Raw genomic sequence first — 14,899 nt, 5'->3', positions numbered from 1 at the left:
GGACTCTAGTCCGCCTAAAACTGGGGGATCTTCACTTTGTGTGATTCACTGAGGTGTGAAAGCACTGCAGACCAACTTGTGAACCAAAGGCAAGAAGTGGCGTAAAGCGTAATGTTTCACAGATTTATATAGTATGTGTTTTAATACACTCAAATACATATCAGTACCTTGCTTGACGATTGTGTAGCCATAATAACACGTTGTAATCTCTCACTCCCATGTTGGCTCACCTTTTCTTTGGTGCTGATTTATTCGTCTTATGTAAGGAACGACATGCTGGACAGCTCTCTGCCTGCTCGAATTGCCCTAATGCAAATGCAGATACCCCAAGACAGCGTAAACTCTTTGTTTTTTCATGTTTTGTGGAAAAAGAGATGGTGAAATGATGATACGATGAACCAAAGAGAGGGTGGTGTGGCCAAGAGCAGTCACATAAAAGGAATTTAGCTCTCCACTCTTGCCGTGACCCGGATTCGAACCGGGGTTGCTGCGGCCACAACGCAGAGTACTAACCACTATACGATCACGGCTGCTTGCTTCCCTGAGAAACCATCTTCAGGTCATTGAATATTTTTCAGCACTGAATCCCAAAGGTTTGGCGTTTGATTTCTGAAAGGGTTTTGGCTACATGAGGAGGGACAAAAAACTGTCAAGCTCCACATATGGCTTAATCCAGCATTTGTGCTGTGTTTGTGCTTCAAGGACAAATTGTGCTTTCAGGAGCAGCAACTGGAGGTTTCATCATTGCTGTGTTTGAGTGAAAGCCAAGGGTTCATGGGCCTTTCAGGACTGGCGGTGAAAATGTCAGCTGGCTTCTTTAAACATCAGAGGAGAAATATCAGGAAGAACAGGTGATTTACATGCTAAAAACTCAGACACCAGGTAGCCAGGAGTCGAACCTAGAATCTTCTTATCCGTAGTCAGACGCATTATCCGTTGCGCCACTAGCCCTACTCACTCTGTATAGCTCAACTTTGAAAACCCTGCATTCTTATGCAATGGGCTGGTACAGGGACAGGCAGGCTTGAAACGGCCAGTGGGGCCACTGGGACAGTAGGAAAACAGAGCTGACAGATTAGAGAATTGGCTTGAACTGTGAGCTTTCGACTACCATGAATTGAGGAGAGGCTGCTGTGTCCTAGAGCAGTCATATAAAAGGAGTTGAGCTCGCCACTCTTGCCGTGACCCGGATTCGAACCGGGGTTGCTGCGGCCACAACGCAGAGTACTAACCACTATACGATCACGGCCACTTGCTTGCCTGAGAAACCATCTTCTGGTCTTTGAATATTTTTCAGCACTGAATCCTAAAGGTTTGGTCTTTTGTGTCTGAAAGCGTTTTGCCTACATAAGGGGGGACAAAAGGCAGTCAAGCTCCACGCATGGTTTAATGCAGCAATGCTGTGTTTGCGCTTTCAGGAGCAGCAATTGGAGGTTTCATCATTGCTGTGTTTGAGTGAAAGCTAAGGGTTCATGAGTCTTTCAGGACTGGCAGTGAAACTATCTGCTGGCTTCTTTAAACATCAGAGGAGAAATATCAGGAAGAAGAAGTGATTTACATGCCAAAAATAAGGCATGAGCTAGCCGGGAATTGAACCTAGAATCCTCTGATCTAGAGTCAGACACGTTATCCATTGCACCACTAGCCCCTACTCACTCTGTATAGCTCAACTTTGAAAACCCTGCATTCTTATGCAATGGGCTGGTACAGGGACAAGCAGGCTTGAAATGGCCGGTGGAGACAGTGGGAAAACAGGGCTGACAAATTGAAGAATTGGCTTGTGCTGCATGCTTTTTTGGCTACCATAACCCAAGGAGAGGCTGCTGTGGCCAAGAGCAGTCACATAGAAGGAGTTGAGCTCACCACTCTTGCCGTGACCCGGATTCGAACCGGGGTTGCTGCGACCACAACGCAGAGTACTAACCACTATACGATCACGGCCATTTGCTTCCCTGAGAAACCATCTTCTGGTTTTTGAAAAATTTTCAGCGCTGAATCCCAAAGGTTTGGCCTTTGGTTTCTGAAAGGGTTTTGGCTACATGAGGAGGGACAAAAGGCAGTCAAGCTCCATGCATGGTTTAATCCAGGAATGCTGTGGTTGTGCTTTCAGGACAAATTGTGCTCCGAGAGAATGAGTTGCAGCAATTGGAGGATTCATCATTGCTGTGTTTGAGTGAAGCCAATAATAATAATAATAATAATAATAATAATAATAATAAAAATAATATCTGGAATTTATATAGCGCCTTTCAAGAAACCTAAGGACACTCTACAAGAACACATAAGACTTGGACAAACTAAGTGAGGGGTAGGATGAGTGTAAGGGCTGGTTTAGTGAAGACTGTAGGCTGTGGTGAACATAACTGTGAGTGAAAGCCAAGGGTTCATGGGCCTTTCAGGACTGGCAGTGTAACTGTCAGCTGGCTCCTTTCAGTGTCAGGAGAGAAATACCAGGAACAAGTGATTTACAAGCTAAAATCTGCAACGAGCTAGCCAGGAGTCAACCAAGAATCTTCTTATCCGTGGTCAAACGCATTATCCATGGCGCCACTAGTCAGTCCCTCTGTCTTTGTAAAGCTCAACTCTGAGAGGGCTGCATTCTTATGCAATGGGCTTGTACAGGGACAAGCAGGTTTGAAACGGCCAGTGGAGCCACTGGGCCAGTGGGAAAACAGGGCTGACAAATTGGAAAATTGGCTTGAGCTGTCCGCTTTTGACTACCATGACCCAAGGAGGGGCTAGTGTGGCCAAGCGCAATCTTATAAAAGGAGTTGAGCTCGCCACTCTTGCCGTGACCCGGATTCGAACCGGGGTTGCTGCGGCCACAGCGCAGAGTACTAACCACTATACGATCACGGCCACTTGCTTCCCCTGAGAAACCATGTTCTGGTCTTTGAATTTTTTTCAGCACTGAATCCCAAAGGTTTGGCCTTTGGTTTCTGAAAGCGTTTTGGCTATATGAGGAGGGACAAAAGGCAGTCAAGCTCCACACATGGCTTAATCCAGCAACGCTGTGTTTGTGCTTTCAGAAGCAGCAAGGAGGTTTCATCATTGCTGTGGGTGAGTGAAAGCCAAGGGTTCATGGGCCTTTCAGGACTGGCAGTGTAACTATCAGCTGGCTCCTTTCAGTGTCAGGAGAGAAATACCAGGAACAAGTGATTTACAAGCTCAAATCTGCAACGAGCTAGCCAGGAGTCAACCAAGAATCTTCTTATCCGTGGTCAAACGCATTATCCATGGTGCCACTAGTCAGTCCCTCTGTCTTTGTAAAGCTCAACTCTGAGAGGGCTGCAGTCTTATGCAATGGGCTTGTACAGGGAGGCTTGAAACGGCCAGTGGAGCCACTGGGCTAGTGGGAAAACAGGGCTGACAAATTGGAAAATTTGCTTGAGCTGTCCGCTTTTGACTACCATGACCCAAGGAGGGGCTAGTGTGGCCAAGCGCAATCTTATGAAAGGAGTTGAGCTTGCCACTCTTGCCGTGACCCGGATTCGAACCGGGGTTGCTGCGGCCACAGCGCAGAGTACTAACCACTATACGATCACGGCCACTTGCTTCCCCTGAGAAACCATCTTCTGGTCTTTGAATTTTTTTCAGCACTGAATCCCAAAGGTTTGGCCTTTGGTTTCTGAAAGCGTTTTGGCTATATGAGGAGGGACAAAAGGCAGTCAAGCTCCACACATGGCTTAATCCAGCAACGCTGTGTTTGTGCTTTCAGAAGCAGCAAGGAGGTTTCATCATTGCTGTGGGTGAGTGAAAGCCAAGGGTTCATGGGCCTTTCAGGACTGGCAGTGTAACTATCAGCTGGCTCCTTTCAGTGTCAGGAGAGAAATACCAGGAACAAGTGATTTACAAGCTCAAATCTGCAACGAGCTAGCCAGGAGTCAACCAAGAATCTTCTTATCCGTGGTCAAACGCATTATCCATGGTGCCACTAGTCAGTCCCTCTGTCTTTGTAAAGCTCAACTCTGAGAGGGCTGCAGTCTTATGCAATGGGCTTGTACAGGGAGGCTTGAAACGGCCAGTGGAGCCACTGGGCTAGTGGGAAAACAGGGCTGACAAATTGGAAAATTTGCTTGAGCTGTCCGCTTTTGACTACCATGACCCAAGGAGGGGCTAGTGTGGCCAAGCGCAATCTTATAAAAGGAGTTGAGCTCGCCACTCTTGCCGTGACCCGGATTCGAACCGGGGTTGCTGCGGCCACAACGCAGAGTACTAACCACTATACGATCACGGCCACTTGCTTCCCCTGAGAAACCATCTTCTGGTCTTTGAATTTTTTTCAGCACTGAATCCCAAAGGTTTGGCCTTTGGTTTCTGAAAGCGTTTTGGCTATATGAGGAGGGACAAAAGGCAGTCAAGCTCCACACATGGCTTAATCCAGCAACGCTGTGTTTGTGCTTTCAGAAGCAGCAAGGAGGTTTCATCATTGCTGTGGGTGAGTGAAAGCCAAGGGTTCATGGGCCTTTCAGGACTGGCAGTGTAACTATCAGCTGGCTCCTTTCAGTGTCAGGAGAGAAATACCAGGAACAAGTGATTTACAAGCTCAAATCTGCAACGAGCTAGCCAGGAGTCAACCAAGAATCTTCTTATCCGTGGTCAAACGCATTATCCATGGTGCCACTAGTCAGTCCCTCTGTCTTTGTAAAGCTCAACTCTGAGAGGGCTGCAGTCTTATGCAATGGGCTTGTACAGGGAGGCTTGAAACGGCCAGTGGAGCCACTGGGCTAGTGGGAAAACAGGGCTGACAAATTGGAAAATTGGCTTGAGCTGTCCGCTTTTGACTACCATGACCCAAGGAGGGGCTGGTGTGGCGAAGAGCAATCTTATAAAAGGAGTTGAGCTCGCCACTCTTGCCGTGACCCGGATTCGAACCGGCGTTGCTACGGCCACAACGCAGAGTACTAACCACTATATGATCAAGGCCACTTGCTTGCCTGAGAAACCATCTTCTGGTCTTTGAATTTTTTTCAGCACTGAATCCTAAAGGTTTGGCCTTTGGTGTCTGAAAGCGTTTTGGCTACATGAGGAGGGACAAAAGGCAGTCAAGTTCCACACATGGCTTAATCCAACAACACTGTGTTTGTGCTTTCAGGAGCAGCAAGGAGGTTTCATCATTGCTGTGGGTGAGTGAAAGCCAAGGGTTCATGGGCCTTTCAGGACTGGCAGTGAAACTGTCTGCTGGCTTCTTCACACGTCAGAGGAGAAATATCAGGAAGAAGAAGTGATTTACATGCCAAAAACCAGACATGAGCTAGCCAGGAGTTAAACCTAGAATCTTCTGATCTGTAGTCAGACGTGTTATCCATTGCGCCACTAGCCCCTACTCACTCTGTATAGCTCAACTGTCAGAGCCCTCCATTCTTATGCAATGGGCTGGTACAGGGAGAAGCAGGCTTGAAATGGCCGGTGGAGACAGTGGGAAAACAGGGATGACAAATTGGCTTGCGCTGAATGCTTTTTTGGCTACCATGACCCAAGGAGAGGCTGCTGTGGCCAAGAGCAGTCACATAGAAGGAGTTGAGCTCACCACTCTTGCCGTGACCCGGATTCGAACCGGCGTTGCTGCGACCACAACGCAGAGTACTAACCACTATACGATCACGGCCACTTGCTTGCCTGAGAAACCATCTTCTGGTCTTTGAATATTTTTCAGCACTGAATCCCAAAGGTTTGGCCTTTGGTTTCTGAAAGGGTTTTGGCTACATGAGGAGGGACAAAAGGCAGTCAAGCTCCACACATGGCTTAATCCAGCAACACTGTTTGTGCTTTCAGGAGCAGCAAGGAGGTTTCATCATTGCTGTGGGTGAGTGAAAGCCAAGGTTTCATGGGCCTTTCAGGACTGGCAGTGAAACTGTCTGCTGGCTTCTTCAAACGTCAGAGGAGAAATATCAGGAAGAAGAAGTGATTTACAAGCCAAAAACCAGACATGAGCTAGCCAGGAGTTGAACCTAGAATCTTCTGATCTGTAGTCAGACGCTTTATCCATTGCACCACTAGCCCCTACTCACTCTGTATAGCTCAACTGTCAGAGCCGTCCATTCTTATGCAATGGGCTGGTACAGGGACAAGCAGGCTTGAAATGGCCGGTGGAGACAGTGGGAAAAAAGGGACGACAAATTGGCTTGCGCTGCATGCTTTTTTGGCTACCATGACCCAAGGAGAGGCTGCTGTGGCTAAGAGCAGTCACATAGAAGGAGTTGAGCTCACCACTCTTGCTGTGACCCGGATTCGAACCGGAGTTGCTGCGACCACAACGCAGAGTACTAACCACTATACGATCACGGCCATTTGCTTCCCTGAGAAACCATCTTCTGGTTTTTGAAAAATTTTCAGCACTGAATCCCAAAGGTTTGGCCTTTGGTTTCTGAAAGGGTTTTGGCTACATGAGGAGGGACAAAAGGCAGTCAAGCTCCATGCATTGTTTGATCCAGGAATGCTGTGGTTGTGCTTTCAGGAGCAGCAAGGAGGTTTCATCATTGCTGTGTGTGAGTGAAAGCCAAGGGTTCATGGGCCTTTCAGGACTGGCAGTGAAACTGTCTGCTGGCTTCTTCAAATGTCAGAGGAGAAATATTAGGAAGAACAAGTGATTTACAAGCCAAAAACCAGACACGAGCTAGCCAGGAGTCGAACCTAGAATCTTCTGATCCGTAGTCAGACGCGTTATCCATTGCGCCACTAGCCCCTACTCACTCTGTATAGCTCAACTGTCAGAGCCCTCCATTCTTATGCAATGGGCTGGTACAGGGACAAGCAGGCTTGAAATGGCCGGTGGAGACAGTGGGAAAACAGGGCTGACAAATTGAAGAATTGGCTTGTGCTGCATGCTTTTTGGCCACCATGACCCAAGGAGATGCTGGTGTGGCCAAGCGCAATCTTATAAAAGGAGTTGAGCTCGCCACTCTTGCCGTGACCCGGATTCGAACCGGGGTTGCTGCGACCACAACGCAGAGTACTAACCACTATACGATCACGACCATTTGCTTCCCTGAGAAACCATCTTCTGGTTTTTGAAAAATTTTCAGCACTGAATCCCAAAGGTTTGGCCTTTGGTTTCTGAAAGGGTTTTGGCTACATGAGGAGGGACAAAAGGCAGTCAAGCTCCATGCATTGTTTAATCCAGGAATGCTGTGGTTGTGCTTTCAGGAGCAGCAAGGAGGTTTCATCATTGCTGTGTGTGAGTGAAAGCCAAGGGTTCATGGGCCTTTCAGGACTGGCAGTGAAACTGTCTGCTGGCTTCTTCACACGTCAGAGGAGAAATATTAGGAAGAACAAGTGATTTACAAGCCAATAATAAGGCACGAGCTAGCCAGGAGTCCAACCTAGAATCTTCTGATCTGTAGTCAGACGCGTTATCCATTGCGCCACTAGCCCCTACTCACTCTGAATAGCTCAACTGTCAGAGCTCTCCATTCTTATGCAATGGGCTGGTACAGGGACAAGCAGGCTTGAAATGGCCGGTGGAGCCACTGGGCCAGTGGGAAAACAGGGCTGACAAATTGGAAAATTGGCCTGAGCTGTGAGCTTTCGACTACCATGAATTGAGGAGAGGCTGCTGTGGCCAAGAGCAATCTTATAAAAGGAGTTGAGCTCGCCACTCTTGCCGTGACCCGGATTCGAACCGGCGTTGCTACGGCCACATCGCAGAGTACTAACCACTATACGATCACGGCCACTTGCTTGCCTGAGAAACCATCTTCTGGTCTTTGAATATTTTTCAGCACTGAATCCCAAAGGTTTGGCCTTTGGTGTCTGAAAGCGTTTTGGCTACATGAGGAGGGACAAAAGGCAGTCAAGCTCCACACATGGCTTAATCCAGCAACGCTGTGTTTGTGCTTTGAGGAGCAGCAAGGAGGTTTCATCACTGCTGTGTGTGAGTGAAAGCCAAGGGTTCATGGGCCTTTCAGGACTGGCAGTGAAACTGTCTGCTGGCTTCTTCAAACGTCAGAGGAGAAATATCAGGAAGAAGAAGTGATTTACAAGCCAAAAACCAGACACGAGCTAGCCAGGAGTTGAACCTAGAATCTTCTGATCCGTAGTCAGACGCGTTATCCATTGCGCCACTAGCCCCTACTCACTCTGAATAGCTCAACTGTCAGAGCCCTCCATTCTTATGCAATTGGCTGGTACAGGGACAAGCAGGCTTGAAATGGCCGGTGGAGACAGTGGGAAAACAGGGCTGACAAATTGAAGAATTGGCTTGTGCTGCATGCTTTTTTGGCTACCATGACCCAAGGAGAGGCTGCTGTGGCCAAGCACAATCTTATAAAAGGAGTTGAGCTCGCCACTCTTGCCGTGACCTGGATTCGAACCGGGGTTGCTGCGACCACAACGCAGAGTACTAACCACTATACGATCACGGCCATTTGCTTCCCTGAGAAACCATCTTCTGGTTTTTGAAAAATTTTCAGCACTGAATCCCAAAGGTTTGGCCTTTGGTTTCTGAAAGGGTTTTGGCTACATGAGGAGGGACAAAAGGCAGTCAAGCTCCACACATGGCTTAATCCAGGAATGCTGTGGTTGTGCTTTCAGGAGCAGCAAGGAGGTTTCATCACTGCTGTGTGTGAGTGAAAGCCAAGGGTTCATGGGCCTTTCAGGACTGGCAGTGAAACTGTCTGCTGGCTTCTTCAAATGTCAGAGGAGAAATATCAGGAAGAAGAAGTGATTTACAAGCCAAAAACCAGACACGAGCTAGCCAGGAGTCGAACCTAGAATCTTCTGATCCGTAGTCAGACGCGTTATCCATTGCGCCACTAGCCCCTACTCACTCTGAATAGCTCAACTGTCAGAGCCCTCCATTCTTATGCAATGGGCTGGTACAGGGACAAGCAGGCTTGAAATGGCCGGTGGAGACAGTGGGAAAACAGGGATGACAAATTGAAGAATTGGCTTGTGCTGCATGCTTTTTTGGCTTCCATGACCCAAGGAGATGCTGGTGTGGCCAAGCGCAATCTTATAAAAGGAGTTGAGCTCGCCACTCTTGCCGTGACCCGGATTCGAACCGGGGTTGCTGCGACCACAACGCAGAGTACTAACCACTATACGATCACGGCCATTTGCTTCCCTGAGAAACCATCTTCTGGTTTTTGAATATTTTTCAGCACTGAATCCCAAAGGTTTGGCCTTTGGTTTCTGAAAGGGTTTTGGCTACATGAGGAGGGACAAAAGGCAGTCAAGCTCCATGCATGGTTTAATCCAGGAATGCTGTGGTTGTGCTTTCAGGACAAATTTCAGGAGAAATGCATCAATTTGGTTTGGAATTGTAATAATAATAATAATAATAATAATAATAATAATAATAATAATAATAATAATAATAACCAAATTTATATAAGACTTGGACAGAAACCTAAGGAGGGTTTAGGATGAGTGTAAGCTGGTTTAGTGAGACTGTAGGCTGTGTGGGAGTGAAAGCCAAGGGTTCATGGGCCTTTCAGGACTGGCAGTGTAACTGTCAGCTGGCTCCTTTCAGTGTCAGGAGAGAAATACCAGGAACAAGTGATTTACAAGCTAAAATCTGCAACGAGCTAGCCAGGAGTCAACCAAGAATCTTCTTATCCGTGGTCAAACGCATTATCCATGGCGCCACTAGTCAGTCCCTCTGTCTTTGTAAAGCTCAACTCTGAGAGGGCTGCATTCTTATGCAATGGGCTTGTACAGGGACAAGCAGGTTTGAAACGGCCAGTGGAGCCACTGGGCCAGTGGGAAAACAGGGCTGACAAATTGGAAAATTGGCTTGAGCTGTCCGCTTTTGACTACCATGACCCAAGGAGGGGCTAGTGTGGCCAAGAGCAATCTTATAAAAGGAGTTGAGCTCGCCACTCTTGCCGTGACCCGGATTTGAACCGGGGTTGCTGCGGCCACAACGCAGAGTACTAACCACTATACGATCACGGCCACTTGCTTGCCTGAGAAACCATCTTCTGGTCTTTGAATATTTTTCAGCACTGAATCCCAAAGGTTTGGCCTTTGGTGTCTGAAAGCATTTTGGCTACATGAGGAGGGACAAAAGGCAGTCAAGCTCCACACATGGCTTAATCCAGCAACGCTGTGTTTGTGCTTTCAGAAGCAGCAAGGAGGTTTCATCATTGCTGTGTGTGAGTGAAAGCCAAGGGTTCATGGGCCTTTCAGGACTGGCAGTGAAACTGTCTGCTGGCTTCTTCAAACGTCAGAGGAGAAATATCAGGAAGAACAAGTGATTTACATGCCAATAATAAGGCACGAGCTAGCCAGGAGTCCAACCTAGAATCTTCTGATCCGTAGTCAGACGCGTTATCCATTGCGCCACTAGCCCCTACTCACTTTGAATAGCTCAACTGTCAGAGCCCTCCATTCTTATGCAATGGGCTGGTACAGGGACAAGCAGGCTTGAAATGGCCGGTGGAGCCACTGGGCCAGTGGGAAAACAGGGCTGACAAATTGGAAAATTGGCTTGAGCTGTCCGCTTTTGACTACCATGACCCAAGGAGGGGCTAGTGTGGCCAAGAGCAATCTTATAAAAGGAGTTGAGCTCGCCACTCTTGCTGTGACCCGGATTCGAACCGGCGTTGCTACGGCCACAACGCAGAGTACTAACCACTATACGATCACGGCCACTTGCTTCCCTGAGAAACCATCTTCTGGTCTTTGAATATTTTTCAGCACTGAATCCCAAAGGTTTGGCCTTTGGTGTCTGAAAGCGTTTTGGCTACATGAGGAGGGACAAAAGGCAGTCAAGTTCCACACATGGCTTAATCCAACAACACTGTGTTTGTGCTTTCAGGAGCAGCAAGGAGGTTTCATCATTGCTGTGGGTGAGTGAAAGCCAAGGTTTCATGGGCCTTTTAGGACCGGCAGTGAAACTGTCTGCTGGCTTCTTCACACGTCAGAGGAGAAATATTAGGAAGAACAAGTGATTTACATGCCAATAATAAGGCACGAGCTAGCCAGGAGTCCAACCTAGAATCTTCTGATCCGTAGTCAGACGCGTTATCCATTGCGCCACTAGCCCCTACTCACTCTGAATAGCTCAACTGTCAGAGCCCTCCATTCTTATGCAATGGGCTGGTACAGGGACAAGCAGGCTTGAAATGGCCGGTGGAGCCACTGGGCCAGTGGGAAAACAGGGCTGACAAATTGGAAAATTGGCCTGAGCTGTGAGCTTTCGACTACCATGAATTGAGGAGAGGCTGCTGTGTCCAAGAGCAGTCACATAAAAGGAGTTGAGCTCGCCACTCTTGCCGTGACCCGGATTCGAACCGGGGTTGCTGCGACCACAACGCAGAGTACTAACCACTATACGATCACGGCCATTTGCTTGCCTGAGAAACCATCTTCTGATCTTTGAATATTTTTCAGCACTGAATCCCAAAGGTTTGGCCTTTGGTGTCTGAAAGCGTTTTGGCTACATGAGGAGGGACAAAAGGCAGTCAAGCTCCACACATGGCTTAATCCAGCAACGCTGTGTTTGTGCTTTGAGGAGCAGCAAGGAGGTTTCATCACTGCTGTGTGTGAGTGAAAGCCAAGGGTTCATGGGCCTTTCAGGACTGGCAGTGAAACTGTCTGCTGGCTTCTTCAAATGTCAGAGGAGAAATATCAGGAAGAAGAAGTGATATACAAGCCAAAAACCAGACACGAGCTAGCCAGGAGTCGAACCTAGAATCTTCTGATCCGTAGTCAGACGCGTTATCCATTGCGCCACTAGCCCCTACTCACTCTGAATGGCTCAACTGTCAGATCCCTCCATTCTTATGCAATGGGCTGGTACAGGGACAAGCAGGCTTGAAATGGCCGGTGGAGCCACTGGGCCAGTGGGAAAACAGGGCTGACAAATTGAAGAATTGGCTTGTGCTGCATGCTTTTTTGGCTACCATGACCCAAGGAGATGCTGGTGTGGCCAAGCGCAATCTTATAAAAGGAGTTGAGCTCGCCACTCTTGCCGTGACCCAGATTCGAACCGGGATGCTGCGACCACAACGCAGAGTACTAACCACTATACGATCACGGCCATTTGCTTCCCTGAGAAACCATCTTCTGGTTTTTGAAAAATTTTCAGCACTGACTCCCAAAGGTTTGGCCTTTGGTTTCTGAAAGGGTTTTGGCTACATGAGGAGGGACAAAAGGCAGTCAAGCTCCATGCATGGTTTAATCCAGGAATGCTGTGGTTGTGCTTTCAGGACAAATTGTGCTCCGAGAGAATGAGTTGCAGCAATTGGAGGATTCATCATTGCTGTGTTTGAGTGAAGCCAATAATAATAATAATAATAATAATAATAATAATAATAATAATAATAAAAATAATAATATCTGGAATTTATATAGCGCATTTCAAGAAACCTAAGGACACTCTACAAGAACACATAAGACTTGGACAAACTAAGTGAGGGGTAGGATGAGTGTAAGGGCTGGTTTAGTGAAGACTGTAGGCTGTGGTGAACATAACTGTGTGTGAGTGAAAGCCAAGGGTTCATGGGCCTTTCAGGACTGGCAGTGTAACTATCAGCTGGCTCCTTTCAGTGTCAGGAGAGAAATACCAGGAACAAGTGATTTACAAGCTCAAATCTGCAACGAGCTAGCCAGGAGTCAACCAAGAATCTTCTTATCCGTGGTCAAACGCATTATCCATGGTGCCACTAGTCAGTCCCTTTGTCTTTGTAAAGCTCAACTCTGAGAGGGCTGCATTCTTATGCAATGGGCTTGTACAGGGAGGCTTGAAACGGCCAGTGGAGCCACTGGGCTAGTGGGAAAACAGGGCTGACAAATTGGAAAATTTGCTTGAGCTGTCCGCTTTTGACTACCATGACCCAAGGAGGGGCTGGTGTGGCCAAGCGCAATCTTATAAAAGGAGTTGAGCTCGCCACTCTTTCCGTGACCCAGATTCGAACCGGGGTTGCTGCGGTCACAACGCAGAGTACTAACCACTATACGATCACGGCCACTTGCTTCCCCTGAGAAACCATCTTCTGGTCTTTGAATTTTTTTCAGCACTGAATCCCAAAGGTTTGGCCTTTGGTTTCTGAAAGGGTTTTGGCTACATGAGGAGGGACAAAAGGCAGTCAAGATCCACGCATGGTTTAATGCAGCAACGTTTTGTTTGTTTCAGACATCCATCTGGTAAACCTTGCATATTCAGCGTTTGGGAAAGGGTAGAGGTTTTGAACTTGGAGGATAACTGGATGAACGTTTTATCTGACACATGTTCATGGGCAAAAAGAGAGCAACAAAACAAATAGCCTCCAACGTGCTGCGCCTGCGCCCTTACCACTTTTGAAAAGTTGATGAAATTTGCACATTATAAAGGTGTAAAGTAGTGCTCAATGTCATAGGTTTTGTTTGTGTAGGATTTCTAGCAATAAGTGAAATTTTTGCATGAAAAATGGAGCAACCATATGTGGATGTAAACCTGTCAAGGGGTGTCAAATGTTGTCTATATTAAAACATATGGCCAACTCATCTAGCAACTATACTAAGTGTATTTTCTTGACAAATAACTCATCATAATGTAGGATAACAGTCCTCCATAGTGTAGTTGGATGTGGTACATTTTCCAGTAGCAAATTACTAATTTATAGAACATTTCAAAGTATAAATAGTAAAATAGGAGGGATTGTTGGTCAGTTTTATAACCTTTTAACAGTTTTATTATAGGTACGGGTTATATCAGTTTTTATTTTTACTGTGAGCCTTATTTCTGCTTAAATTAATTCAGTCATTCAGTGTTTCTTATGTTTTCTGATGGAATTATACTGAAAATAAATGGTACGAATAAGGAAATATATGTGATTTTATTTTATTATTTTTTATTTATTTATTTTAGGCAGATTGACAACAATATACAAGTTTTATTATACTTAAACAGCATGAATCACTTCTTATTTTATTGTGAGCATTATCACTGCTAAAATGTACTAAGTAATTCAATCTTTATGTTTATTATAAGTGTTCTGTTGGAATTATAAGATAAACAATAACAGTAGTATCGTACAGTATTCTGAAGCTAGTCATGTCTTCCATCTTAAAGAGGTTCAAATCTGAAGCCAATCTCTCCATGTCTTGTAAAATGAATATTTGCATATGAATACCTTTTGAGTGTGCAAGTAAATACTCATGATATTTTTTTTTAATTTTCCATTATTATCTTTATATGTATAAACCTTATGGGAGTTTTTTTATTTACCAAAAATGGGCAAGGAACTATATATGGTCACTTTGTTGGCCTTGATTTTCACTATATAATAATAATAATAATAATAATGAAAAAATATACATTAGTGACAAAAGTTTAAAAAAAAGTATTGGAATGTCCAGCAATAACACTCTATAGGGCTTAAATTTTACATTTGAAAGTATTTTAATAAGTGCCCTATAAAGGGTTAATGACACCTTTATTTCATTCTGAATATTCCAAATTAAAACAGATATCTTCTAAATAAACTTTCTGATGAAAACAGCATGTGTAAATGTAAAATCCTGATCTGATACTTGTTACTGATGCTCGTGTCCTCGTTCATACTAAAACTCATGAGCTGGACTTTGACACCGTTGCTGAGTTAAATTGTCCGTCCATACAAGGCCAAAGTCAATATCATCAATCAGTTACTTTTTATTGACAAGTTTGAGATGCTGGTGTAAACATGTTACCTGAATACAGTGGGGTTTGGTTTGCATGTGTGACCTCATTCGTTAATGTGACCAGGAGGCCACATGTGGAGTGCGACCCCACGGACTTAATCAGTGATCGAAGTGCACCTGAAGAGGCAGATAAGATCACTGGCTAATGCACAAACACTGGTGGCATGGTGTCCCTGTACGTAATAAATCAAATTCTTTCGAGTTTAGGCCATCAGAGCTCTTTGTGTGCACCTTGCCTACAGGCATTCCTGATAAGATTATCACAGAGTAAGCACTGTAAGCACACAAA

General features: G+C 46.0%; 16 non-coding genes across 16 annotated transcripts; all 16 read right to left on the bottom strand.

Moving 5' to 3' along the window:
* Positions 1-458: 458 nt before the first annotated feature.
* Positions 459-530, bottom strand: trnah-gug. Its single transcript has one exon. It is a non-coding gene; the product is annotated as a tRNA-His (tRNA).
* A 647-nt stretch (positions 531-1,177) lies between these two features.
* Positions 1,178-1,249, bottom strand: trnah-gug. Its single transcript has one exon. It is a non-coding gene; the product is annotated as a tRNA-His (tRNA).
* A 620-nt stretch (positions 1,250-1,869) lies between these two features.
* Positions 1,870-1,941, bottom strand: trnah-gug. The gene has a single exon. It is a non-coding gene; the product is annotated as a tRNA-His (tRNA).
* An 846-nt stretch (positions 1,942-2,787) lies between these two features.
* trnah-gug lies at positions 2,788-2,859 on the bottom strand. Its single transcript has one exon. It is a non-coding gene; the product is annotated as a tRNA-His (tRNA).
* Positions 2,860-3,476: 617 nt separating this feature from the next.
* On the bottom strand, positions 3,477-3,548 carry trnah-gug. The gene has a single exon. It is a non-coding gene; the product is annotated as a tRNA-His (tRNA).
* Positions 3,549-4,165: 617 nt separating this feature from the next.
* Positions 4,166-4,237, bottom strand: trnah-gug. Its single transcript has one exon. It is a non-coding gene; the product is annotated as a tRNA-His (tRNA).
* A 2,375-nt stretch (positions 4,238-6,612) lies between these two features.
* trnar-acg lies at positions 6,613-6,685 on the bottom strand. The gene has a single exon. It is a non-coding gene; the product is annotated as a tRNA-Arg (tRNA).
* A 616-nt stretch (positions 6,686-7,301) lies between these two features.
* trnac-aca lies at positions 7,302-7,374 on the bottom strand. Its single transcript has one exon. It is a non-coding gene; the product is annotated as a tRNA-Cys (tRNA).
* A 623-nt stretch (positions 7,375-7,997) lies between these two features.
* trnar-acg lies at positions 7,998-8,070 on the bottom strand. The gene has a single exon. It is a non-coding gene; the product is annotated as a tRNA-Arg (tRNA).
* A 617-nt stretch (positions 8,071-8,687) lies between these two features.
* On the bottom strand, positions 8,688-8,760 carry trnar-acg. Its single transcript has one exon. It is a non-coding gene; the product is annotated as a tRNA-Arg (tRNA).
* A 221-nt stretch (positions 8,761-8,981) lies between these two features.
* trnah-gug lies at positions 8,982-9,053 on the bottom strand. Its single transcript has one exon. It is a non-coding gene; the product is annotated as a tRNA-His (tRNA).
* A 772-nt stretch (positions 9,054-9,825) lies between these two features.
* Positions 9,826-9,897, bottom strand: trnah-gug. Its single transcript has one exon. It is a non-coding gene; the product is annotated as a tRNA-His (tRNA).
* A 324-nt stretch (positions 9,898-10,221) lies between these two features.
* On the bottom strand, positions 10,222-10,294 carry trnar-acg. The gene has a single exon. It is a non-coding gene; the product is annotated as a tRNA-Arg (tRNA).
* A 623-nt stretch (positions 10,295-10,917) lies between these two features.
* Positions 10,918-10,990, bottom strand: trnar-acg. Its single transcript has one exon. It is a non-coding gene; the product is annotated as a tRNA-Arg (tRNA).
* Positions 10,991-11,217: 227 nt separating this feature from the next.
* trnah-gug lies at positions 11,218-11,289 on the bottom strand. Its single transcript has one exon. It is a non-coding gene; the product is annotated as a tRNA-His (tRNA).
* Positions 11,290-11,613: 324 nt separating this feature from the next.
* Positions 11,614-11,686, bottom strand: trnar-acg. The gene has a single exon. It is a non-coding gene; the product is annotated as a tRNA-Arg (tRNA).
* Between the last annotated feature and the right edge of the window lie 3,213 nt (positions 11,687-14,899).

This window comes from Cheilinus undulatus, linkage group 12 (assembly GCF_018320785.1).
Source record: "Cheilinus undulatus linkage group 12, ASM1832078v1, whole genome shotgun sequence".
Taxonomy (NCBI): domain Eukaryota; kingdom Metazoa; phylum Chordata; class Actinopteri; order Labriformes; family Labridae; genus Cheilinus; species Cheilinus undulatus.
This window is presented reverse-complemented; position numbering and strand designations above follow the sequence as displayed.